Genomic DNA, 24,737 nt, shown 5'->3' with positions numbered 1-24,737 from the left:
AGGACTGATGTGTAAAAATAACAAACTGAACCGAAGACCTAAGAAGCGCTGAGGTCACTGGTGTCCCCGGCCCCACCGGCCCAGGGGCAGCGTGTCCTGTTCATACCACGCCCTGTCCTCCAGCAGGAGAGAGGAGGGCAAGCCGGGAAACCTTAAAAATGAGTGAGATCAGCGCTCTGCTCCGTGGTACGTGTGCAGCACTGTTGGAATGTTGGAGGGGACCATCCATGCCAAGGCGGGGAGGAGGGGAAGCTGACCCGCAGGGAGGAGACAGAACAGTCCCTACCCTGCAGGCGAGTTCTGAGGTCTTACGGTGCTGGGTGCAGACATTACACCAAATCTAAACATCAATCCTGCTGTTCTACTAATTCACTACGCCTTAGCAATAAAACTTTCCTCAAAGGTTTGTTAGTGATTTTAAATTACCATTTGACTATATATTCATCCCATTTTACCATTTATATATTCTCAGTATATTAAGGTTATTTTCATAAAATATTTTGGTTTCTAATGTATATAGAATGATACTGAAATCCAGATAATCACAATTGCTTTTCTCCCACACTCGAATCAGAAAAATAATCAGTTGTATTTGCCTCCTCCAATTCTTTTATAATTTATTTTAATCCACCTGGAATTACTTTTTAGAAGTTATTACTATAAATACACCTTTTTTAGGGCAGTCTTAGGTTCGCAGCAAGATCAAGTGGAAGAGATGGCGTTTCCGCATATTGCTCATGCCCACGCAGGCACAAGCTCCGCCATGATCCACATCCCCCACAGCGTGGTCACCTAGTTGCCATCAAGGCACTCACTCTGGACTCGCCCTTGCCACTACAAGTCCACGGTTTAAGACTCACTCTCGGTGGTGAGTCTTTGATGGTGGGCTTTGATGCTCATGTTGTGACATGCGGGCACCTCTGTGGCACCATGCAGCAAAATCAGGGTACTGGGCACTCCAGCTGCTGCTAGAAGCTGCCCTTGCTGCCCAGGTCCAGTGCAGCCCCATCTTGGCTGTAACTCCTCACAGGAGGTCAGGTGTGGAATATCCCACCCGCAGGGTGACACTGGCACTCAAGGGGTTTCAGATCCTAGAGCATCCCGGTTGCTCTGAGAGACTGTATGTTGGTTGAGGTAATGCTGATTGATGACAAGAGCTAGCCACACTGGAACGCAATGAATGTGGAGGACCAGGGTGGAAAGAGGTGGAAGGAGCTGAGATCAGCCCCCGCAGAACTGCAGCTCACAGCGAGCAGCTTGGATTTCAGCATACCTTCACAGACACCCGTGGAGGGACTGCGGGCTGCAGGGGGCAGGTAACCAGGGCTCATGTAAAAAGCTGTGTAATGTGAATAGCTGAATTCCAGATGCCTGATCCCAGGCTCACACAAGAGGCCAAACAATCCAAATGACATCTTTCTGGAAAACTTAAGAATTCCAGAGAAAGGTCCTTCAGATATTCAGATGTTTGAAGGAACATGGCAAAAAGACCTCGTGGCCACCTGACATTTTTGCAGTGTGGCGCATGCAAAGGACTTCAATTGGCTTCCTAGTGTCACACCTTTAAATAAGAACAGATAGCCAAGGACTACTAGGCATTCAGAAAATGCTTCTTAGTAAGAGAGAAAGAGAGTTTAAAAAAAAAAAGGTATGGGCAGGAACTCAAATTAGAAAATGCAGAACAGTAAAATTTCCAAATGTATATAACTAATATCATGCAAGAATAAGACACGAAATTATATCTTTAAACCATAAATTGCATAATATAAACATGAATGTTCAGGAAAATAGTAAGTATGATAAATAAAACATTCAGTTAAAGGTTGAATATAAAGCTGAGGCACTCTCCCATGAAGTAGAACAAAAAGACCAGAGACCCAAGAAACGGGAGAGAGTATAGTGCAATCTGTGAATAAGCAAGGGTTTCAAAATGAAAATGGAAAGGAGAGTCATTCAGAAGTAACTCAAGAAAAGTAATTAGCCTGAACAACAAGCATGTGCAAGCAGGAAGGGTCCACTGAGGCCAGCAGGTGAGGAAGGGAGCCAGAGCACAGAAGCCAGAAGGTCGGCACTGGGTAAGAAGAGCTTCCAAGCTTCTGTGGCGGTGGCCCATGGGACCCAGGACATGTGGTGAAACAGTAACCACGTCCTAGCAGCATGGTATAAGCCACAGAATGACGGGCATCTTCAGAACTTGGAGGGAAAACTGTTTCACCTAAATTTCTACTCCATCCACATGATCAACTAGTGTGGGCTAACTAAAAACATGCTCACACAGATACTCCAAAAAATGTATGTCCTATGCACACTTTCTCAGGAAGCTACTAACAAGAGAACAGTGATGCAGCCACATCAATGTTTACAGCAGTTCAATTCACAATAGCTAAACTATGGAACCAACCTAGGTGCCCTTCAACAGATGAATGGATAAACAAATGTGGTGTGTATATATATATATATATATACACACCACATTTGTATATATATATACAATGGACTATCAGCTTTAAAGAAGAATGAAATTATGGCCTTTGCCGGTAAATGGATGGAGTTGGAAAATATCATGCTAAGTGAAATAAGTGAAACCCAAAAAACCAAAAGCTGAATATATTCTCTGATAAGCAGATGCTTATTCACAATAACAGGGGAGTGTTAGGGAAGAATAAGTTATTTTAGATTAGGTAGAGGGGAGTGAAAGGAGGGGAGGGGGTAAGGTGGTGAGAACAAAAGAGTGAAATAGACATTATTACCCTATGTACATATATAACTTTATGACTGGTGGGATTCTACACCATGTACAACCAGAAGAAGAGAAATTATGTTCCCTCTATGCATGATGTATCAAAGTGCGTTCTACTGTCATATATAACTAATTAGAATAAATCAAATAAATAAACTTAAAAAATAAACAAACAAACAAAAAAAAAGAAAACCTGACATCCTATCTTGTCAACACAGGAAGGAGACAAAGGGAATTCCCAGACAAAAGCTTTCTAACAGACCTCAAAAAAGTCCAGTCTGTGTCGGAGCAGAGGATGATTTGTACCAGAAGGGGGTCTCCAGGAAGCAAAAACTGCATGGGGCAGTGATCTTAAATTCAACAAAAGCATTCCTATACCAGAAATGCACAAACTTACACACAACAACAAATTGCTAATGTCCATATAAAAATCTTAAATTAGATTTTGGCAAACACAAACTGCACATTAAAAATTTAAAAGATTGGGCTGAGGTTGTGGCTCTGTGGTAGAGCACTTGCCTCGCACGTGTGAGGCTCTGGGTTTGTTTCTTAGCACTACATATAAATAAATGGATAAAATAAAGGTCTATCAACATCTAAAAAATACATGTATTTTTAAAAAATTTAAAAGATGCTTTATTCCAGGAATGCAATCACAGTTTAATATTAGGAAGACTATTAACATAATTAATGAAGAACTAAGAAAAGCATGATCACCTCTGAAAATGCTGGAAAAGTACTTGCAAATTCAACACATGCATGTAAAAAATAATAACTGCATGGTTACAGCTAATGCCTGCATACGCGCAAACACACACACACACACATTAGCCTTAAGGTTATCAGATAATTTACAAGGGAAAGGTAGAAAAATTTCACATACATAAGGAAAAGACAGAATCCTCACTATATCCTTCTTAATACTGCCCTAGAGGTGTATGTACTACATGAGAGAAGGCAAGAGAATTGAGAATGGGAGGGGTGTAAAACTCCTCTATTTGCAAATGACATAGGCGATGCGATTATGTATCCAGAAAACCCAAAAGACTGGAAAAATATAATCTGGGGTCAGAAAATTAAAATTATCAAGAAGCAGGCATAGGGAAATGCCTTTAAAGTCAGGGAGCAGGGAAAATATTTTTCCTGACTCAATACCCAGAAGCAAAGTAAATGCAGAAAGACTAAGAAAAACAAAATCACAAAACCTAGAAATAAATAAGCATGAAAGATTAAAATCTTTGCATGTCTAAAATACACCATAAACAAGGAAAAAAGTGACAAATAGGTAATCACATAAGGACTATTTGCAATTTAAATCACAAGTTAAAGGCTAATATCCCTAATATTTAAAGAACCTCTAAGTTTTCAGAAAAGCAAAAAACAAAAAAAAAACAAAAACAAAAACAGTAGAAAAAAATGAGCCAAACAGAGGAAGAGGTAGAAAACAGAAGAAGTATTTCAAAAGGACCGTAAACTTGAGGAAAGATACTTAATTTCTCTGATAATTAGAGAAGGGCAATCTTCAAACTACAAGCAATACACCATTTCTATGCTTCAGTCTAGCAAACTCCAGAACCCAGGCTGCAGAGAAACAGGCATTTCTCACACATGATACTGCTGGGAACAGGAAATGTCACCACTGTTTGGAATAGAATAGGCAATGACCACCAAAATTACATATGTATTTACTCTGACCCAGCAATCTCACTGGTAAACATGTATACAAAGTTATTTTTAAAATTTTTTTTTATTTTTTGTTATTTTATTTTTTGTTATTTTTTGTAGCACTATTTGTAAGGGAGGAAATGGTTGAATATAGTATTGGGCCTCCACACAGTGGAGCATGAACCAACTATAAAAAACAAATGAGGGGTTCATGTCAACGTGCAACCAAAGAAAAAATAAAGTGGACTTCATGAAAATTAAAAGCTTTTTGTTCTTCAAAGGGCACCATCAAGAAAGTGAAAAGACAAACAGACAATAGTAAAAAATATTTGCAAATCACATTATCTCAAAGAGGACTTCTATGTGGAATATACATTCTTACAACTCAATCCAATTAAAACAAAGTATTTGAATAGACTTTTTCCAAAAATGATACACTAATGGAGAATAAACAAAAAGATTTTCAACATCCTTAGTCAGTTGGGAAATACAAATAAAACCATGAGCTACCATTTGACAACCACTAGGATGACTATTTAAAAAATAAATAAAAAGACACTGACAAATATTGACAAAGACAGAAAGAAACTGTTATCATACATAGCTGATGGGACTGGAAAACACCACAACTGCTTTCTAAAACAGCTTGTGAATTCCTCAAGAAGAAAACATGGAGTTGCTACATGTCCAGAAACTCCACTCTTCTGCATATGCCTGGAACTAACACATACACCCCACAAAAATACGCACATACATACGTATTTGCAGCAGTGATATTCCTAATGGCCAAAAAGTGGAAATAACCCAAATATTCATCAACTCATTAGTGGATAAACAAATGTGCACATCTACTGGAATATTACTCCCACGGGGAAATACTGTTCAGTGATCAACAGAAATGAGTTCTCACATGCTACAATGTGGATGAGGCTTCAAACTGTATGCTAAGTCAGAGCAGACAGACACCAAAGGCGACATACTGTGTAATTCCAGAGTCAGGAGGTAGATTAGTGGCTGCCAAGGGCTGGGACCAGAGGGAAACAAGAGGGGCTGCTACTGGGTCTGGGTTTTCTTGGGAGGGAGTGAGACATTCTTGAATTTAGATAGTAATGGTTACAACACCTTGCGAATATACTAGAAACCACTGAATGGCACACATGTAAGTCCCAGAGCCAATTTATATGTCACCTAGCTCAAGTGAGGTGTCAGCAAAGGGTTGTTTGATAGCTCCTGTTAAAATCATCTACTGACAAAGTAGTTTAACGTGATTGCTGCTGATTTTTAAGTGTGTTTCCTCTTCCTGTCTGTGATGCTTTCTGCCACCCCCCATGGAGATACTGTTTTCACTGTTGATATCACGATGACTAACTTTTAAAAATAACTGTAGTGAAAATTTTCAAACATACAAAAGTAGAATTATATGAATCTTCTGTGCTATAATCAGATTAACATTTTGTCATATATTTAAAATCTAATACTTTTTTTAAATTCCCAAGATCTAGGTATCAAATGTTCATAGTAATTTATCCTTAATAACAAAAAAGTAACAATGCACAACTGCAAATTATGAAATTCAGTTTATAAACAAATTTAACTCTTTCCAAAACCCTCTCTGCTGCCATTGGAAACATGAGAGAAGTCAGAGCAGACCCATGGCTGGCTTTCAAGGTCTGCAAGGAGGCCTATGCCCAGCTATATCATCAGGAGGGAGTTTGTATTTTCAAGCTGGCACCTCAAACAATTCTTTTCTGCTTTTATTAAATAACTATTCGGACTCATGATCTAGATGTTCACAAAACTCAGATCTAACAATTGGAAATTCTCTATTCCACATATATGTTACCTCTTAGATGAATATAATTCACTGATCTACTTTCAAACTTTGGGTTTTCATATTATCTGAAGATTAGGAAAATAGATGTTTTGCTTTGTTTTTACTCAATTAGTGGCTTTTAAGCTAAGGTATATGGTACATTGTGATTAGATATTTAAGTTAAAGCATGCTTATGCTAAAAAAGTATATTTATACTAAGAAATTAATCAAATGAACAGAGGAAAAAAGATTTACCATTGATAACTTATTACATGACTCATGTAAATTAAGCACTAAAATACAGTAATTCCTGACATCCTAATTTAAAAGCATGAAGTCACAAAATAAACTTTACAAATAAGTGCTTTCTTTAAGCATTAAATACACATTTCTTAAAATAATGTGGCTGAGAATCTAACATCTGTTGGAAATGCCCATATCTGCTTAGCCATGGACAGTAGGCAGTAACCATAATTAATACCCCAGGGTCGCCACATGCAAGAGTTCAGCCTATCTGTCCTTACACCGGGCTGCCTCTCTACTTTAGCGCTTTCTGAGGCTGGATGATTCTTGGTTTGGGAGCCATCCTGTACATAACAGGATGGTGAGCAGCATCCCTGACCTCTACCCAATAAAGTGTTTATGGTAACTTTGTAGAACATAACTGTGTGAATAATGAGAATTGTAATTATAATAAAATAACAATCTTACTTTTTAATGTATTAAATATTCATATTTATAGCATTATAAAATAAACATTCTGAAAATCATTCTAAAGAGGTAGATGAAGAAAATGGAAAGTTTTTGTGATACTTCCAGTGAGACATAAACAACTCTGGATAATAACCCATGTAGCAAAACAAGGATCAATGTGATCCTGTAATCTGCTCTTAACACTATTTTCCAATGAGTTAGTTAAAATAACACAACCACTATCTTCTAGAAATTTAAAAATCTAAAAAATAGGATATAATTATTTTATTGAGATTTAATTGGCCATTCATCATATAGCTACACTAGTCTATACTAAATTAACTGGAGTACTTCATTTCTCAAATTTTTACTCAATAAGAGTCTGTCATAACTTATACATTACATAACAGTAAATCTGAAGTCTAAAGAAAATGTCAAGTAACAAACCCATACTTCCAAAATGGTGGAATATGCATTACTTGGCAAACGTACTAGCACCGTGCTATATTCATTCAAAGGCAAAGAGACAACAGGAAGTCAATTTGTTCAGATGCAAATAGCTTATACTAATACATGCCTTGTTTGATAAATGTTCAAATGAATTTGAAAAGCAGAAAGATAACTCAAGTAACAGTTTAAACATTTATACACACTAATATTATACTACTACACACTTCCAAGTGATCAACCTGTATTCACCTCTTTTTTCAATACATTAACTTTTAAATTATCAGTTTATTTATGAAATCAGAGAAGTTTGCAATTGAACTTTTTCATCATTTAGATTTGACACAATAATTACCATAACTTTTAAAACCAATTACTTACCACTCCACATAAAAGATGAGACTATAACAAAGGACAAAAGTTTCGTTTTACTATATGTAAAGAAGAGTAACAAAAGGAGAGTTAGGAAATTGCAGGACTATTTGTAGATCAAGCACAGCAGAAACATGCAGGGTGAGCACCAGTGGCCCCAGGCTGCTGCGCCCAGAGCAAGCAGGTCCAGAACCAAGGCACGTGGAGGCTGCAGCTCAACTGCTGGGTAGGTCTGGAGAGTGCATATTCTTATCCCAGTTTAGTTTTGGCATTTTTAAATTAATGTAGATATCAAATCTTTTGGGAAATATTAAAAATATTTTACCAAATAAGACATAAAATTTGAAATCTTAAAATTACTGCACACATTCTGACGGGCCAGCAACGGTGGACACAGGGAACAACAGACATGCCAATATATGCCAACAAATCTCACACTTTTTACTGCTAAATTGCCAAATACTGCTGCTATGCAATGAAATGCTCCTGCAATAAGTACTCTGAGTTTTAATTTGCTGGAGATGTACTTCCTATAATCTTGAAAAGCAGTGTCAGACAGGACTGGTCTCATGTCACTGGTCTCCAGTTGATTTGTAATGACTGCCCAGGGTGCTCTATGGAGAGGGTTCTGAGGGCCACGAGAGAACTTACAGGGGAGGAGAGAGAATCCAGAATATGCAATTATTAATTATGGCTTATGAAGGTAAATTACTTTCTAAAACAATCCCATTTCGCATTAAAAATGGCCACTACACCCAAGGCATGGCTAATCTCAATAATTTGCCAGGATGGTGTTGGGCTAGCTCATATCCATAACATCTTTTGGCTAACTGGGGGTGAATTCTGGCAACAAGTTCCTTCACTCTGGACTTCACTTCTCAAACTCACTCCTTCACCATTTTTGAAGAAGGATGGCAAGGTGACTAATGAAAGCCCAGCTCTACAAGGAGCAGGGCCCAAAGAGAAAGAGAAAGCAGAATAAAAATAATTCATTAGACTGCTGCAGGTTTTTCCTCTCACAATAGAATAATAATTGCCCAAGTGATCTAATGTTAAAGCCTAAGACTTGATAAAGTGTAAAATTAGTTTTCATTTATACTAAGACACACCCAGTTTTTAATATACAAATATGAAAAACAGTGAGCTAACTGAATACGTGCACTTATGTTTTACTATGCTTCTTCCAAATGTAAACTCTATAAATACAAACATTTTATAAAAACAGTAACCTACTGAACTAATACATATGCTAGTTGAGCGCATACAATACTTTTTAAACCATAATTAACTCGGTGAGGGCATTTTGGGCGCTCCATACCATTGGTTCTTTTAATTGTTCTATGATAGAATTCCCAGGCTACTTACTCAATTGGCCAACATTTATTTGTATTAAATACCAATTTTGGTTGTTTTCAGTAGATGCTATGGGAGCTAATGATGCTAGGAAAGAGCTCAGACTCTGTGACCTTGCTTGGGGGATTAATACAGGCTTCACTAAAGAAGTGACAGTGAATCGGAGGCTTCTGAGACACAGCATAAGCCAGCAATAAAGACTGCAGCCCCAAGGTTGACAAGGTGCACAGGGGCCAGGATACTGGAATTTCATAAGCCATTATAAAAGATTTGAGACTTTATGGACAACACAGAAGTCAGTGAAGAACCTTTTGGTAGAGGAAAGTGGTCAGACTCCCAGGAGCTACTGGGCTCACAGGGTCAGTATGTACCAATCCTGAGAATCCCATTTTCCCTTTTTCCTGATCCAGCAAATACCATGGAACTTAAGGAGGGAGTAGGAGGGATACTTTTGGGATAGATTTCCTAGTTTCTAAAAATGGTCCTTCTCTCTGAATATCACTGGCTCTGGATGTGATGCCCAAGACAAATGCAAGTCTGAAGGGACCAGCCTCAGAATACAGCTGATGCTGACAGTGGCAGCGTGAACTCATGGGCTCCTGAGTTGTGACAGTATTACTTGGATTCCATCCTATCTCTGGACTTCCAGTAACATGAGATGCTAAGTGTGTGTCATGCTCGTTGCCCATCTGAGCGAAGGTTTTCTGTATGTTGCAGCTGGAAACATCTTAGCTGCTGTAATAATTACCATGTTGGTGGTAGCTGAACTCATAGCAGGATGAGATTCTGGAGGCAGACAGTAAAGAACCCAGGGCAGACCACTGAGGCCATCCACATTTAATTCCAGGTGTAGACAAGGTTTCTTCTGTGCAAACACAGAAGCAGCCAAAAGGTTACAAAGCAAAGTGAAGAGGCACTAAGGGAATGACCTCAAAGGGAGTTTTTCAGGGAAGGAGGGCTCGACGAGAGGAGCCAGGGGGCTGGAGCTCCGACGGGGCTGGAGCTCCCGGCAAGAACCCAGGGCAGGTCCAATAGCCTCATGGTAGCAGACACGGAGAAATGAGGGAAGTAGAGAAACGAATCAGAGATCATTCACTGGATGAGTGTTTAGAGAGGAAAGAGTATGAGATGAGAAAAGAATCTGAGAAATGGGTACAGAAGAGGACAAGAGTCAAACAGGAGAGGGGCTGGGGAATGCTCAGGAATACAGTGACAAGATGACAGGTGCAGGGGAGGAGTGTGGGGGTGCATGCTGCTCCCCAGCGGCAGCTGCTCACCTCCTGAAAAGGGCTGGAGATGGACGGAGGAATGAGGGTCGGGAGAAAGGTGTGGAGAACACAAAGGAAGTTGAAGGAAGTCACTGTAGAAGTGGTAGAGGGACAGAACGAAGCGTTGGAGGAGGGCCGATGACAGGAGCCTGCCGTGGTACTGCCTGGCTCCGCGGCTTTTTCTACCAAGCTGTGAGCAAGGAGACTCCTGAGGTCACGTTCACCCTGACGCGGGGTTTTGCTCCCACTGTTCAGGCACTGCCAAGACAGGGAGCTACTTCTTTCGGCTCACTCTGCATTCAGTTCAACCCAACCACCTGACCTGTAGCACTTTTCTAGGTATTTTTGGTCAGTGCTCTCAGATCAAGGAAATGGAGAGATAATTACAAAGGTAAAGCTTAAATTATAATGGAGGCAATATGAAAGTAAGAACTAGTTGAGGCAAAATTTAAATGATGTGCAAGTTAAATGGAAAGATCAAATCTGTGGGATGATGGCAATAAAATGGAGAAGATGAACCGTGACAAGGACCTCAACTGCCAACAAACTCTAAATTGAATACTAAGCCAATTATTTAATATGCCAGTGCTAATTGTGCATTCAAAAAACAGCTGAAAGAACAAACAAGATGACTGGATGAAGTAAGTTAAACTCAGGGGTCAGTGGGAGGTAAACTAGGAAGGGAGACGAGAAGAGACTCTAAAATGTCCTGACAGGCTCATAATCCCTGAGGGAAGGAAACCTGGTGTGCAGTCTTCCATTTATCTCTGGCTACTACCTGGCAGCACGTTCCAGGCCACAGGGCAGGACCCTGTGATCTCATTGAGCTGATGAGACAGAGATCAGAGATTGGAGGGGCCAGTTGTCAGTTCAGCCTTATTTTTTTTTTTAAGTAGAATTCCAATTTTTCCAAGTCAATTTCATTCTGTGACTCAGACTTCAGATCTTCTTCCCTTCTCGTTATTTATGACATGCAGGATCATTCTAGGAAATGGTGCCTCTGCTTAAGAACAAACACGGACTACTACCCATCTAGAACTTTCCACTGTTCGTTTCAATTTTTAAAGAATATTCTCTTTAAAATGCAAGTCTAACAGCAACAATTAAGAATACAATTGTTGACTGTATACAATAATCTGAAAATCGTGGATATTCAAGAAAATATGACTAAACCCCCTTTAAGGCCCCAGGGAAGCCCGCGTGCTCTCCTGCAAGGTGTAGCCGATGCCGCAGGAACACTAGGCCAGCGGGGACCCAGCCACCGGATTCCAGCAGCGCCCAAGGGGCCAACCTGCTGTCTCAGACTCCGCTGACCACCGCATCGGCAGGGCCGGCCACTCCCACACACTCCGCTTCCCTCTTCCTTTAAAAGTCACTGCCATGCACCCCAGCTTGTATAGAACTGTTGGAATATTATGAATCAGGAAAACCTGTGGAAATCATCAGGCACTGCCTGGGTCCTGGGAGCCAATGCCTGTGTGAGAAATGCGGTCCCTGGGGAGGGAAGGCAGCCCCGCCAGCTGCGGCTGGAGCACGGGGCTCCGGGCTCGTGGACGACCTCGTCCATGTCACCGTGGCACTGGCTCAGAGCCTTTGGGTCCTCCTGTGGCCCTTCAGAGGCGGAAATGGCACTGAATCACCTGAAGCCCACACAAAGGCCAGAGGTGGAGAGGGCGCCAGACAGAGGGCCCGGGAGCGGCCGATCAAGGGCAGACGTGACCCCGAGAGGGCCTGGCACTGTCTAGGGACATCGTGCTCGTCTGCTCCCTCTCAGGGAGGAACACTAATGCTGCTGTCTTTCGGTCAAATCACTGGAACACTCCAACTGGATGGCGGCCGCCCTGCTCCCTTCGACCGCACTGAGCGCAGAAACCTGCGACTCCAGCTCTTCCCGTGACCCTCGGAACATAGAACCTCTGACATCTTCCCAGATCCAGTGCCCCGGCGCGCAATTGCATGTAGCAGAAACCTGAAACGCCTTTAGGCCTCTTTAGGTCGTTCTGATTATCCTCTTCCTTTAGGAAACATCACGATCCGACCACCGCCTCCACGGGGGGCTGCTCCCAGGGCCTTCTGCCTGTGAAACGCTCTCCACCACTAGCAGGTCAGGCTCTTCAGGACGAACGTCCGAGACTTAAAACTAAAGGTCCCATGATAGACCATTTTCTGTAAATTCTTCCAAAAGAAATATTTTTTAAAGGTACATATACCACTGTCTACTTAATAAAAACTTGTGACTTGAAAGTTTTTTGTTTTTTTTTTTTTAATACGGAACTTTAAATACTAGAACCTAGACTCACCTCCAGAGATTGATTTAATGTTTTTGTACGTGTATGTATGTATAAATATATACATATAGACAGATTTCAGATGTTCGGCCATGACAGAGAACCAGTGTGCTAAATCATTCTTGATTCCTAATGTGAACTTTATAGCACTGTCATCTAAAATCTCAAAAAGCTTATTAAAAGAACAACTACTAGTATGATACATAGTACAGCTCTACTATTACCATAAGCAAGGCATACATTGGTACATTTTCCATCAACAAATGAGCCAAGAGAAAGTCTACACTGAATTGCTGATTAACTTTCAGTTTACCTGTTGCATTGAACCAGTTGCATTGAACAATATTAAGAAAATGAAATTTAACTTTCAAATGATTTACATGGCAGTTTCTCACCTAATATTGATTAGAAGTGAGAGACTTTTTTTTTGGTGGGTGTTGGGGATATCAAGGATTGAACTCTGGGGCACTTGACCACTGAGCCACATCTCCAGTCCTATTTTGTATTTCATTTAGAGACAGGGTCTCACTGAGTTGCTTAGCACCTTGCTTTTGCTGAGGCTGGCTTTAAACTTGATGTCCTCCTGCCTCATCCTCCTGAGCTGCTGGGATTACAGGCGTGTGCCACCATGTCCAGCTAGAAGTGAGAGATTTTTCAATATGTTCTAACATATGTGTAGACTGGTAAAATATATGGGAATTTCAAAATAAAATACTCCCGATATTTTTACAGTAAATTATATTGAATTTTATTTATTTATTTTGGTACCAAGGATTGAACAAGGGGCATAGAACCACCGAGCTAAAGCCCCAGCCTATTTATTCATTCATTCGTTCACTCATTTATTTATTTAAAGTTAGGATCTCCCTAAATTGCTTAGCACCTCACTAAAATGCTGGGGCTGGCTATGAATTTGTAATCCTCCAGCTTCAGCCTCCTGAGTCATTGCACCACCATACCTAGCTAAATTTGATGTTTTTAAATACATAAGAAAAGTGCTAAATTTTTAAATTAGTTTAAAACTAATTAATTTAAAGTGCAATTAAAAATTACCTCAGACTTTCTATCTCTATAAATTAAAAAGATATCTTTAAAGGTTATTACTGTCCCCCTAAAAAATTATTCTCATTTTTTTCTGCTGTAAAAACTGGGCAGTTAAAATAGGTATATTTTATATTAATTGGGAAAGACTCCATGTCAAAATTCAATAGAAAATTAAGGACTTGCCCTCCAAAATAGCACTTTTCAGATGCTGTTTTGAGATAGAAAAACAATCAATAAGCAGATAATCAAAGATTATTATTATTACAAAAAGAGAAAAGTAAACAATTCATAATGATTTTCAAGTTTAGAAAGCTTCCCCATGATTAGCCTTCACTGAGAGCTTCTTCTTTGAAAAGCCCTTGCCATAGCTATGAAATGAGAAGACCAGGTTTAATACCCCATTGCAACATCACCACCCATTACCACTACGAAGATGTGCATTTGTGGAAACTATAGCTCAGCTGAGCCCCTCCTCTCTGCAGACACGTCTCATGAAACTGTACCATTCTATTTGGATAACAGTGCATACCCTGCAGAAATCTGAAGCCTTAGCACTCAGTCCAGCTTTCCAGAAACTAGCTATTTCAATCCTAATTGAACTCATCCAGCAGAGGGACTGTTAATAGATTCCCCCAGACAATAACTTTGCCTTTCCAAGACAGCAAGAATACTGCAGTGGTAGAGTTAATTCTAAACATTTTCTAACATTCTCCTATATATTCACATTGAAATGGAGATTATAAGTACCCCCCACCTGCTGCCCCTGAGCCTGAGCCAAGTCATCTCCATAATGTGAACTGCCATAGCAACAGAAAGAAAATGAGTCAATTAACTATGCTTGTCCTGAGATTACGAGCTGTCTTTAACAGTGAAACTGGAATTAACCAGAAGTTTATGAAATGATCTACCAATTTTCTAATATTCCTTTCCACCTCCTGCTTTTGCAAGTAAAGTGATCATAGTTTTACATTTTGTTAATCTTTTATACTTTTGTAGATGTATAAAGGTACATTGGGAAGATGAAAGTTTATTAATACAAAGATCCAAGAAGTTTATGGTTTATGGACAGTGGGATAACTTGACTATAGGTTTGGTACTCATACACTTGAATTTAAGCCAATTTGATTATGTCACATGACTCAGCAGCAGTAACTTAACTCTTTGGAGTCTATTCCTTATTATGAAATTGTTGTAACAATGCTTCTGTCTCTGATGCTTATTGTGGAGACTGAATGGAATATGCGAACTGCCTAGCATGAAAAGTGTTGGGCCAGGGCAACCCTGTCTCCCCATGCTGCTCACAGAGCAGACCTGCAGAGCACCTAGAACACACAGCACACTGAAATGCAAGTCCAGTTCTCCTGCAATAGATCACAGTATCTTCCTGGTTTTTTAAATAGATTCTTAATCCCAGATATGAGTTAATACTATGTGACAAGCTCTCAACAGAAATCCATTAAACATATCTGCATAGGGGCAGAGGACACAGCTCAGTGGTACAGTGCTTGCCTAACATGTGCAAGGTGCTGGTTTCCACCCCAGCACCTAATAATAACAATATATTTAACACACATTCATATAAATACTTATAAAATATTTATATTTGTATAAATCTGTTCACATGATAAATGCTTAAGTTAGGAAAGAAGATCCTTCATTCTTTAAATTATACTTTAATTTTACTTAATATACAAGCAGACCAAAGTAAAAACAATATACACTAAAACTTTTAATGAGTCTACCTTTCACTTATCTGGAGAACATAACAGGCTTAATATGTACTAGAGCTACACTTTTCACAGAGTAAAGTAAAAAAGTACTCATCATAACAAAGTTGCTTTAAAAACTATAGATGGTTAATATAGTAAATTGCAAAGCTACAATTTGACATCTTAGTGTTAAGACTTCACAAGTGATCTTAAATACAGTGTATATTAAGTCACACAGAGTTCCGCAGCACTGACTGACTGCACTTTACTGCACTGGCTTCAGTAACTGTCACTCTAAACTCTCTACAAAGACAGGAACCCTCTTCTCTTTTTCTCCTCAGCACCTAGCAAGTGTTTGACAAAAATCTGAATAAATAGCAATGTTTCAATAAATGAAGTAAAGATACTAAAATTGCACATATTTTACTTTTAATAAAATACAAAATGTTAACATGATCTTATGAAATAGATTAACAATGGAGTAATTTGAACTGCAAAAGTATTTGTTTAAAACAAAACTGATTTACCTACTAAAATATTATCCAGTTAACCAAAAAAATTTTTAAATACTTAATGTATAAGTCTCCAGCAACTCACATTTCCAACTCACATGCAAGATAATCTGATTTGTCTATTCATCCTTCTCATCTCTGAAGAACAAATAAATAAAGAGTCTATATGGGCCCTTAACAATTCTGATAAATACTTCATTACCTTTTGCATTTCCAATTTTCAATGGTTTATGTAAAGTCAAACTTTTAGACATTCAGAAAGCAAACACTGTGACACTTATGAGCTCCACACACCCAAAGCAACTACAACTTTACAATGACTTGATAGTGTCACTTCATAAATCAATCATATTCAATATTTCTACTACTATTGTACTGAACACATGTTAAAAGATCTTACCCTGCATTTTATTGTGAAAATGTTTTCCAATATTCTAAATTTCCTTTAAAGAAACCTAAGCTAGAAACAACCTGTAATCCCAACTAGGGAGGCTGGGGATCACAAGTTCAATGCCAGTCTCAGCAACTTCATGAGACCCTCAGCAACTTAGCAAGACCTTATCTCAGAATAAAAAGCAAAGGAGGCTGGCAATATAAAGTGTTCCTGGGTTCAATCCCAGTATCAAAAAAATAAAATAAAAATACAATGAAAGATTAAATGTCTGACTAAATTATTTGTTGAATTAACTTATCTAATAATTTGTAAAATATCCTTACTCAGATAAATATTGCATATTACAGACTTTTTTTTGCATTTTTGTGTACTTTTGGTATTAAATCTTATACAGCATTTCAGAAGAGAAACTTTTAAAGAATTGTCTAAGTACAAAACCAGTAACAGCAGGCATGCACACACACTCTCTCCCCTTAAAGCAGTAACTCATTTCTACACAAGTTTTGAAACAATGGCTGAGCTCTGATTATTCAAAAACAATGTTCTGGGCATTTAGATTTAGATTCTTATCTCCCTCCCCATTATCTTCATTCCTATCACTTACCACTTATCAAATCTTTCTTATATAGATCACATTCTCTCTCAAAACGCCTAATTTGTCCACTTTTCCTTGGTATGCACATGCAGGTGCAGGTGAGTAACTGCACAGTGGCTGAAACACAGCAGGTATGCGACACGTACTCTGTCATTGTGGTTCTCATTTACACTGCAAAATGGTGGATACCAAAAGATCTCAAAAATCAAGACCAAGGGAGGACAGAACACTCACACGCTGAGGAACCCCCCAGGTCCCTCATATCCACACGGAATCACTGCACCAAAGCAGAGCTACACCTGTTTTGAAATTTGACAGCTGGCACTGTGAGAAGCAACAGAAAGTTACTATGTGAAAGATACTGATAGAAATGAACTTCAGAATTTCTAGGAAAAATATTGTCAAGAAATTAGTTCCCAAAATGATCAAATGAAGAGATGACAAGTACATTTTTCTCTTCAGACTGTCTACTTCAAGCAAATATAAAAGATACAACCTGAAGCAATTTTGGATAGAGTGGTAGACATGGAAAATATAAAAATACTAATTTTAAAACCAATGGTTAAAATAAGAACTCCCACTCTGTGTATTTGTTATTTGTATTATTCAAGAAAGAGTAAGAAGTAAATGATAAAAGAAAAATTGTTAAAATCACTTCAGATAAACAAGTTCTGATGCGTACAACAAACATTTATTCTCCAACTTTCTACCTAATGGGGAAAAAAGCAGAGCTCCAGAGGCAGGCTATGTGGGTTAAACACAAACGACTAAGAGAAAACAGAGGTGCAGGGGCACGCCAGGCATCCCTTCCACACCAGCTGAACCCCTTACTACTGTCCTGAATGGAATCTGACTCAAGTCACTGTGAACACCTCTTCTGTATATGACAGACTGCTTTATCCTTCCTCTGATCTTTATATGACTTAAATGAAAGAGACAGAGAACCACACACTAAGAGAAGCAGAGCAGCAGCAAGATAAAAACTAAAAAATAGAAAACTCTGCAAAGAACTTTTATCATGGAAACAAAAATTCAAATCAATGATAAATGAGGTTTCAGTGTATCTGTGAATTTCATTGAAACCAGTACTGTGGACACATGAGTTCTAAAATGCAAAAGTATATGGTACTTGATCTGAATGCCAAAACTACCATTTCCAGGGGATAACTTTCACACTGACAGCTTTTTAAAAATACTCATGGGGTATGCAATCTGCAGTCTTATTTGTACCAGAATATAGAAAACGGAGCAGGGCTGAGAATGCGGCTCAGTGGTAGAAAGTTTGCCTAGTCCTCAGCACTGCCAAAAAATATAAATAAGTAAAATAAGGGTATTGTGTCCACTTAGAACTAAAAAAGAAAGTGGTAAATAATTTTTTAGAGCTCAAGAAGACACAGAATACCAACTTTTGTCCAACCTAGATCATTCAAGCATAGAATTTCACTGGGAGCACAAAACAGCCTAGCTCAGAAGTTGAAAACTATTGGCTGAGGATCTGTAGTTCTTAAATAAACAAGAAAATAATGCATGATAATAAGGGACTCAATCAGTGCTGACCCTCCTTGTCATTCTTATTAAGAGTCAGTCATTGTTTCAAGTGTTGCAGGAACTCACTGATCCTCTCCACAACCCTGTGAGATCAGTGCAATTTCTGTCAACCCTGTTCTTCCTACAGGTGAGCCTGGCAAGTTATAATTTGCCTAAGGCCACTTTCCTAGTGAATGACAGAGGTGAGATTCAAACACAAGCCACTGGGCCTCAAACATTTCGCCATGCTACCTCTCTACCAAACCAAATCAAAGTCCCAAAACTAATCACCCTGGAAAAAAATTCAACATTAAATCCAAGTGAAGGTTTTTAAACAGTGGAAATTACTTAACCATTGTAAGAGTAAGTCTCACTGTCCATTTTCTCCTCAAGTTTTTTTCAAGGTACATCCTCTTTGCTTAAATGTAATCATGTTCTCCATGTAGAATTCAACTGAGGGACAACTGGAGTAATGAAAATTTAAGGCCAGAAGGTTGGGGCTTTAAGTAAGCACTGCAAGAGAAGCATATGATACTTCTGTTACAAATGTTAAATTCTTAGCTCCAATAATTTCTCCATTAAAGTAAGCCTGGAGAATATAAATGCCTCTATTATGCACTATCTGAAATACCCTAAAAAGAAAAGGAGGAAGGGTTACAAAAGGGTAAGAGTTCAAATAAACATATGTCATTCACTGAAACATGCAAAATGACATCCACTCACAAAACCAATGTAATGATAGTCTAGGATGATCTGGAATGAACTAAAGAGCTCCATTTTTACAACTTAATTGATTTTTCTCTGTAAAGCTGGAAGCACATACATGTATGTTTGTTTAAACACCTTGCAAATACTAAAGGCAAAAATAAATTGTTCAACTTAGAAAATGTAAAAAGGAGGCTCAGATTTCACAGGAACAATATAGAAAAAGGTACCATTTAAAATATAGAAACCCTTCTAATCACAGTTAAGTAAGAAAAATATTTGCATTCTATGATAATTACATCCCATGATCTTTGATTCTCTAGCCTGAAGAGCTTAGAAGAGTCAAAGAAAATAGTGACTACAATGTAACCAACATCGTTTAGTCAAAGACAAGGAGAGTAACATGCCTGTGCAGAAATCCATGTTTTATCTTCTACTTGTAAAAGTCCAGAGACATCTTGCCTACCAGAAAACAAACTTTTACACTCAAGTACAACCAAATACTATCTTTCTGATAACTTCCCACCATCAATTAGAATCGATAACCCCCAAATCTAAAATGGGCATGCATCCCATAATTACTAAGCCATTTCTCTATCTCCTCTTAAATATTTTCTTTCTGACTTTCAACCAATTAAATTATTTTTACTACTACTGCCTCCGTGCAACACAGCTTGCGGTGGGAAGCAGAACTCCCAGAGGAGTAGGGAGAGGGTCTGACACCTAAACCTTTGGGAGTGAAGTGGTCCCTAAACACACAAACTAGGGTACTCCCTACTGCCTGGGGGTGCCTTTCCTGGGTACCCCCGCAGCACACACTGTGTCTATGTACACAAGCATGGTACCAGGTACTTCGTACACACGGTACACAGTACTGTACTGTGTAGTGCACAGTATTATCACAAGGAGACTGTGTAAGCATGGAACTACCTGCACGCTGCATACGACACGGGATACTCTGTGCACCCGCCACAGGAAACAAGGTAGCGTGCACACGCTGCGGAACACACCGGATACTATGCACACTGTTTATGACACCGGACGCTGCGTGCAAACATACTGTGTACACACTGTGTATGACACCAGGCACTACGGCACACATCTCACACGACACCGGATAGTGTGCCCCCCACACAGGGCACTGCACAGGGCGATGAGTACTGCGAGCACACAGGGAAGACACCCGGTACCGCGGGCACACCTGGAACCACACCGGGTCCCGCAGACACATCGCCAACGACGCTGGGTACCGCGGGGACACAGCCACCGACCCCGAGTGCCGCGGGCACACCGCAGGCGTCCCCTCGGCTCGGGCCCGGGAAAGAGCGTGAGGGAGCCCCTGCAAGTGAAAGTTCGGGTCCCGGCGCCCCCAGGGAGCCTTCCCATCCCGGCTGCGACCACCGCAGCTTCTCTCCGGGGCTCTGGGCGCGAGGAGGGCGGCGGACCCCGCAGCAGAGTCCCCGAGGCCCGGGAGGACCTGTTGAGGCGCCTGCGGCCTCCCTACCGGGTCGCCGCAGCCGCGGAGGACCGGCGGAGCCTGCGCCGGCCTCGGGCACGGCCCTGCCCCGCTGCCGCCGGCTCGCACGCGACGCGACGCGCCGACCTCCGCGTCCCTCCCGCCCCGCTCGCGCCCGGGCCGCGTTCCCCGCCGACGGCCGCCGCGCAGGGCCCCGGAGGCCTGGCCGGGCGGGCGGCGCGGGGCCCGGGGCGGCGCTCACGCGACACCGCGGCTTCCCGGCCCGCACAGGCCCCGCGCGCTCCTCCCGGGCCTCCGCCGCCGCCTCGGCCAGGAAGCCTCCGGCGGGCGGGACGCGCCTGCCCCGCAGGCCCCGCCGCCGCAGAGCCCCCGGGCGGGCGGGCCCAGCCCCGAGGCCAGCGGCCGCCCGCGCCCAGAGGCCGCGGCCCGGCAGGCTCTCCACGCCGGCCGCGCGCGCCACCGCCGCCTCCGCCCGCCCGCCCGCCGCCCGCCGCCCGCCGCCCCGACGCCGCCGAGCTTCCCCACCATTATGCTCCGGCTCCGCCGCCGCCGCCGCCGCCGCGCCCGGCCCTCCTCGCGGTGCCGCCTTCTTCCCGCCGCCCGGCGCCTCTCGGGCCTGAGCCGGCGACGGGCGCGGGGGGCGGGGGGGACGCGCAGGCCGCCGCCTCCTCCTCCCCGCCGGCCTCCTCCCTCCTCCCGGCTCCCCCCGCCCGGCCCCGCCGCCGGGTCGGCGCGGAGGGCTCGGGGCTCCAGGGGCGCCATGTTGACAGCCCTCGCCCAGCCGGCGCCGGGGCGCGCGGGCCGGGAAGGCGCCGCGGCCGGCGCGAGAGCGCGGGGAGCGCCGAGGGCGAGGCCCGCGCGCGCACTTACTGCGTCTCCTCGCCGAGCGGCGGGCCTGCGGGGCCCAAGGGGCCGCGGCGGGGCCGGGCCGGGGCGGCGCGGGGCCTGCGGGCGGCGCGGGGCCGGGCGGGCGCCCGGGAAAGTTGGCGTCCCTGCGCGGCCGCCGCTCACATGGCGCTGCGGAGCGGGCGGCCGCTCGTCGCTGCCGGCCCCGGGCCCGCCCGCCCGCGGCCCCGCTCCCGCTCCGGCTCCCGCTCCGAGTTTATTGTGTCTGGCGGAGTCTCCGCGGCCGGGCCGGGCGAGAGGGCCGAGGCTGGGCCGGCCGCGCGCGGGGGGCTCTAGTGGCGGGCGCTGGACTTGCGCGCGGCCGGCCCGGCTCGCGTCCGCCTCCCGCCCAAGGCCGGAGCCGGTGCACGCCCGCTCCTACCTTCCCTCGTCCTGTCTTCGGCGCCTCTATCCAAAATTTGTTTCAGCATGTTCTCATGTATCCACACACGAACTCCATATCAATACACACGTGAAAGCTACGTACGTGCAGGCGCGCTCGAGCCCTGAGCGGTGCACACCGAGCGCTGAGACACGAGGGCAGCATTGTTAGCCCGGGCCGCTCCCGGCCAGCGCCGCGTGCGGGGCACCGACCTGCTCCCGGGCGCGGGGGCCGGGATCGCCGAGTGCTGGGACGCACCCGCTCCCGCGTGGGCAGAATTGGGAGGCAGTTCTAATGTGGATCGCAAGGATAGCCAAGTTCCTCTTTCCATACTCACACAAATGGGACTTCAGAAAGATCAGGACCACCCATTATCGATTTGGCAAGAGCACTGCAATTTGTGTGCGAAGTAGGTTCTCTTACGGTGAGTAATTCTAGATCCGACCAGAGAAGAGACCTTAAGTTGTGTGGCTTACTGGAAAACAGTCTCAGATAAGTACACATACAGATGTCATGTATGTCCCTAATGACCTTTCTCCGCTAGGAGTTGGGAGGGAAAATTTGTTCTCATTCTCTATGGACCGATGTACCTGAAATCACTGGAGAGAGACTATCCTAGAAATTGGGGTTTCCTACTCAATTGATCAATGTGCTTTCATAGCTGGTCTTTAAGAACTTAGAAATGGGTGTGTTGAATAGGTCTCTGATGTACACCTGTCAAACAGACGGTCTTTCAAACTGGAAGCCTTGGTTCTGATACATACATCTCAGACAATTTTGCTATTTCAAAGAACATCGCAAAATCATTTTAATTCATTGGAAGAATATATGTATGTCATTAAATTTTCAACCAAGAGGTTGACTGTCAGAAGAAAATCTAGTCAGACCCCTTTCGAATCCTAGACAAGGAATTCTAACCACCACCTTTTTAAAGTGAATCACCATTTAAAAATAAAAGGCTGTTACTTCATCTATAAAATAAAGTTCTCCTGCTTCTCAATTTCTCAGAGACCACACAAATATGGCATTTATGTATAAAAGGAAGCTTACCTTTTAGGAAAGAGATGACTCTGTAATTCCACATTTTTCTCTCCAGTTATATTTTCTAGGAATCAAATTTTTATACGCAGATACCATCTCATTTTTCCTAAGGTAAGTTAGATAACTTGTCCCTGGATTTCCTATCCATTTTGTGTAGAATTTAACCCTGGACTCTATCACCCGTTTCCCAACAGTTATATTTACTTGTGTTATCCCTCATCTGAGTAAATACATGTGTGTGGGTCTGGGGACCAATGGCTGGAGGTTTAGAGGAGGCCTGGAGCCTAAAGTAGTTTTTCCCTACAACCTAAGATAGACCATGAACTTATCCACCGGATTGTGAAGAGAAGGCAAAAGGGTAAGGAGAAAGGAAGAATGGTACACCAGGAAGGAGAAATGCCTTGCGTCAATCCCAGCGGGTTTCAGAGGGAGCACCCGAGAGGAAGAGCATCCCAGAGTCTTCCTAGCCCCCGCCAGGCTCTGTGCTTAATACCTGAGTGGCAGATCACTCCCTCCACATTGGACTTTGAGAAATGTTATGTAACTAGAGAAGGCCGTGTATTACTGTTCTACAAATTGGGGTGGAGGATTTGTCTCTTTAAAAAACAAATGTATCCTTATCCACAATGCACTTTTTTTTAACCAAGTCCAAATGACCTAAATAATACAAAAACTGAAAATCTTCTCAAAAACTAGAAGAAAATATTGCTGAATATTTGCAAGATTGCAAGTAGAGAAGAATATCCAAAACCTTAGAGAAATGGGATTTGGGGGAATCTCTCTCTCTCTCTCTCTCTCTCTCTCTCTCTCTCTCTCTCACACACACACACACACACACACACACACACACGGTAGACTGATAAATTTGACTACAAAAATTTATAAGTCCTACATGTCAATACTCTAAATTCTACCAGGAAGTTCTTTCTAATACCCTTCCTCCCTCTCTCTTCACATAAAGCTCAGTTAATATTTCTTGGGACTCATTTGGAGTCTTGTTGAATTGTCAGAATGTTCCTGGCTTGATAATTGTAAGTATGTAGCAGTAATAAACTTATGCACTGCTGCCCTTGAGATGCATTGTTTTTATTTATTTTGCTTTTACTACTAGGTTTCATTTTATGTTTCTGTTTTGCATCAAAAGCTGAACTAGCATAAAAGTTGAATATTATATGTGTTGTGTTTGAGCATGTAAGAGTGTCATGTAGCACAGGTAGGAGAAGCTTCAGAGATGCAGGTGAAGAGCACATTAGGGAGAAATGAGTGAGCAGGGAGAGCCAAGATCACTGATGTAAACCAGTCAAGGAAGCAGGTCCATTTCAGGAGACTTGTTAAACGTTTATGGGATCAGAAACAGCATTTTTCCTCATTTAAAGTAATAGTAACTGCATTTTCAACTGACAGGAATGTTTTGCTTAGCAACAAATTACCCTTAGGAAATGAGGAAGACTCTACAAGTAAAAGACAAAGCAGGAGCCAATTTATGCAAGATAAAAGAACTATGGTACTAGTTAAAAAGTCATGTCACACCAAGAAGATAAACACCAATGACCCCCTTTTCCCCCAAAGACAACCGCCATGGATAATCTACCAAAGAGAACAAAATGATTAATATATTCTGACATTCACTTTTACGAGTAATAAAATGACTAAATAATAAGGACTGCTTCAGATGGCAGGATTCTTTTTCAGTGGTGATGCTGGTGAGCCTCAGAGAAACAGATACCTTCACACAGTATTGGCGGGTCACCTAATCTGTTCAAACTCTCATGAAATACCCAGAGACTTAAAAATATTTACATCTGTGATGCAAGAAGTTCATATTTG

The 24,737-nt window shown here is 42.2% G+C and overlaps 1 protein-coding gene across 7 annotated transcripts in view; it reads right to left on the bottom strand.

Moving 5' to 3' along the window:
* The window catches only part of ZMYND11 (zinc finger MYND-type containing 11), an 87,541-nt gene extending 64,249 nt beyond the window's left edge, over positions 1-23,292 (bottom strand). For 3 of the 7 annotated variants that reach the window (XM_079107792.1, XM_079107800.1, XM_079107803.1), the window contains exon 1: positions 21,128-21,286. The gene's annotated coding sequence lies outside the window, so the exon portion shown is untranslated. Of the gene's footprint in view, positions 1-21,127; positions 21,287-21,472; positions 21,742-21,869; positions 22,130-22,919 lie in introns of those variants that run through there. The other 4 variants (XM_079107799.1, XM_079107798.1, XM_079107797.1 and 1 more) reach the window with 4 other exon arrangements.
* Between the last annotated feature and the right edge of the window lie 1,445 nt (positions 23,293-24,737).

The sequence above is a fragment of the Sciurus vulgaris genome (assembly GCF_902686455.1).
Source record: "Sciurus vulgaris genome assembly, chromosome: 12".
In the NCBI taxonomy this organism is placed as follows: Eukaryota; Metazoa; Chordata; class Mammalia; order Rodentia; family Sciuridae; genus Sciurus; species Sciurus vulgaris.
The sequence above is the reverse complement of the archived record's forward strand: the minus strand, read 5'-3'. Positions and strand labels throughout refer to the sequence as shown.